Raw genomic sequence first — 4106 nt, 5'->3', positions numbered from 1 at the left:
ACGATGTATTAGCTCCAAAATATTTTCAGCCCTTAGCCCTTATCCAACAAAGGGTGATGTAGTCATTTTGCCCTGAAGGCAAGATTCACAAGTTGGAGTAGGCTCAGAGCCCAATGAGGATAGAATCCCCATTTTCTCCAATTTTGCAATCCTATCTTCTGCAGCATGACATAACCTTAAGTGCCAAATATGTTTTGAACTTGAGTTGGTTTTCACCATGGCATTACATTCATTTAGATCACTTACATTCATTTTGTGTTTGTCATTATTATCTAAATAATAAAGACCTTCATTCATATAACCCGAACCAACATATTTATTTTCAAAATAAATATTGCAAACATCGTATGTGAATTGAAATTCATAGCCATTTCTAGTCAAACTAGATATAGAAATGATGTTCTTGAAAGCATCAGGTACATATAAAATATTATCCAAACACAAAACATGTCCAAATATGTAAAAAGATTTAGATCCTATGGCTAAAGCTTCAACAGTTGAACCATTGCCAATCCGGACTCTAATATCTTGAGAACGCAAGCTGCTACTATTTGATAGTTCCTGCATATCATTAGAAATGTGAGAACTGGCACCAGTATCTAAAACCCAAGCTGTAGATGAACTATGAGTATCATCAGAATGTAAATAACAAGATATAGACATACCTTCCGAAGATTTATCCTTCTTGTCCTTCAAAGAAGTAAGATACTCTGGGCAGTTCCTTTCCCAGTGCCCATCTTTCTAGCAGTGGAAACACTTTCCTTTGCCTCCATCAGTTTTAGTCTTCCCTTTCTTTTTAGCTATTTTCTTAGAAAGACCAGGAATCTTAGGTTTCTTTTTTTTTATTGCCCTTCTTCTTGTTGGACTTTCCAGCATAAGAAGATGCAATCAAAGCTACCTTTTTTCCTTTATTGGCCGGCATATTGTTTTGGGCAATAACCAGCATGTTGAGTAAACCAGCTAAGGTGCATTCCAGTTTAGTCATATGAAAATTTGTCACAAAATTCCCAAAAGACTCAAGAAGGGACTGAAGGATCAAATCCGTCTGTAGTTGGAAATCCATGTTGAAGTCAAGATGTTCTAACTGCTCAATCAGCTAAATCATCTTGTGGACATGATCCCCAACATTCTGTCCCTCAGACATCCTCATGTGGAACAGCTGCCTAGATATCTCATACCTAGCATTCCTGCTGTGCTCACCATATAACTCTTGTAGGTGAAGGAGGATCTCACTCGCACTCTGCATGTTCTCATGCTGCTTCTGTAACTCATTACTCATGGAAGCAAGCATGTAACACTTAGCCCTCATATCATGCTCCTTCCACTTATCTAAAGTTTCATGTTCCTCTTGAGTGGCCTCTGGAGGTAAGGGAATAGGAACATTTGAATCTAGAACATATCCTATATGTTCAAGGTTCAGGACAAGTTTCAAATTTCTTAGGCAATCAGAGAGATTAGGTCCTATCAGCCTATTGCGATCAAGAATGCTTGCAAGGATATTGGATGTGGTGGTTGTTCTGTGCTCATTATTATCAGAAAATTAACTGCAGAAAATAACTAGATTAATTAGTAAATGTATCAAGTAATTAACCAAAATGATTATGGTCTTTTAATCAAATTGGTCCTCCCACTAACTTAGCGAATCCTACACTTTCAAAGTAGAAAACGGAAATCCTAGTTGGATGGATTTCTAGTGGGTGATTGAATTCTTATAATTCTACTGATCATCCTCAGGTACATCCATTATTGGAATTACAATAAACTATAAGTGAGCAACTCCTTGCCCATCACATCTCATGTGAGGTTCAATCCTTTACCTAGCCCCTAATGTTCAAAATCTCAGGTACATCCATTATTGACTTATCTTGCATTAGTTAAATTGATTCCATTAAGCCAGTAATTATGCAAATAATTTTAATGTACTCAGGTACATCTAATATTGGCCACCAAACTATTTACATATTTACAACATCTCATGCTTAACAATTATTCTTAAGAAAATCTCTTAAATTAATTGCATCAAATGCAACTATTTAAAATTTCTTAAAATAATTGCCCCAATGGAGAGCCTATGTTATAATTTCTTTAATTATAGCATTTCCAACTTAATAATTTATTTGGAAGATTTTATGGTCATCCTAATTACTATTAAGGTCTCACTTTCGCACATTATCCACACCAAGAACACCTATGGCAGTCCTTGAATAGCTTCCAAAGCTTTTTCTATTATTTAGAAAATCAAGTTCTGCCATTTAGGAGATTAAAGATGTAAACAGGACACTAGAAACGATTTCTAGTATTTTTAATTCAAGAGATTGTTTGCTAATCTCTTGGAATAGATGAGAGATGAAGAGGAAGAGAGAATGTGAGTCTCAAGGGTGGCGGCACACAATGGGAGGCAGCAGCTTGTATTTTTATTTTTTCATAACAACACTTATATAGCTACGTCACCACTTAAACCCTTGCCACATGTCACCCTTTGATTGGTTCTAGGTTTAATTGACCTAATTACATTGTGCCAAGTGTCAAACCTATATTTAATCTCAATTTTAATCATCTTACATGATTAAAAGACATTTGGCAAGCTTATGTGTAATTTCATGTGTCACCATCTCATGGTGCCACATGTCACCCTGTGAAATGACCAAAATGCCCCTGTGTCCTAATTTTGAGTTCTTAACCCAAAATAATTATTTCTCTTCTTCTAATCAATTTATATCAAATATAAATTAATTAATTAATATCTATTAATTAATTTTTCATTAATTAAATTCATATTTAAGCACTTTAAATATAAATTTAACTTATATTATACATCCAATAATCTAGATTTGGTTTCAAGTCATGCTAGGGACTTTGCAATCTAATTGCAAACCAAACATATTTAATTAATCAACTAAACCCTTTAATTAATTAATATAAATCATATTTAATTTGGTGATAACTTGTGTATGTGTGTGACTTACTAGGCTCATCACTAATTGGCAATGAGATATGATATCAACTCTTAATATCATCAGAACTCTTTCTTACCATATATGATTTCTCTAAATCATTTTATGCACCTCATAAACCATGGTTAACACCTAGCATAGCATGCCATGGCCACCCAATTAGTAATAAGGTTTACCTTAAATGAACCTATAATCATATATTACCATGCACTGGAATCTCTCTGTTACAAAATCCCAACTCAAGCTGGAGTCATGGTTTATGTCAAACTCCATTTGCTATGAATATTATGTTCTCTTTTAATTCCAGTTCTTGATTAAAAAGATTTTCTCATTAGAAACTCTTTTCTGATTAAATCTATCTGTCCTGGCCAGAAACTTGAAACATCAAGAACAATTAAATGAACATATGATTTTTTTCCCTATTTACTTAGAGGAACATATTCCATCTTGATTAACACCTACCTCCATATATAACTAGTAGGAGCCAGCACATGCCCCTATACCCATACACAGTACAAGTATGAAAGCAGTATCAAACTCAAACTACCTATATACAAGATAACTGTGCTATCTCAGGTCTAAAGATTATATACACTAATATGATTTATGACAATACATTGACAAGAGTAAACTCCATGTGCTTATCATAAGTGTCACTGGTTCGGCCTACTTATCATGTATAAGTGCCTATCATGTTTGTTATATGGCATGAGACTCACCATTCCATCTTATTTATATCTCATATAAATAACTTGGGAACAAACATGAATACAATCTTTCTGGATAAGTCATGTCCTTATTATGAAGCATCCTCAATTGTGAACCTATTTATGATACTTTGTACTAGAAATATTGTCACTCATATTCTTAACAACTTAAGAATAGAATTTCTAAGAAAATATCAATGGACCTTTTCTATTACACATAAATATCTTATGTAAATGGAAAAGTGAAAATGCCTTTTATTAATAAAAACATGTACAAGATACATACTAAATGATATACTCTAGGGCATACTACTAACACTAGGCCCATGGGAAAACCCTGTGAAATAATTTTTGAGACTCTAATGAAGAGTTATTGAGCCTTAGATAACAAAAGAATGCCAAGAAATGTTAAAAAAATTTTCTAAATCGGTACAGACAATTTTAG

The sequence above is a fragment of the Hevea brasiliensis genome, chromosome 1 (assembly GCF_030052815.1).
Source record: "Hevea brasiliensis isolate MT/VB/25A 57/8 chromosome 1, ASM3005281v1, whole genome shotgun sequence".
In the NCBI taxonomy this organism is placed as follows: Eukaryota; Viridiplantae; Streptophyta; class Magnoliopsida; order Malpighiales; family Euphorbiaceae; genus Hevea; species Hevea brasiliensis.
The sequence above is the reverse complement of the archived record's forward strand: the minus strand, read 5'-3'. Positions refer to the sequence as shown.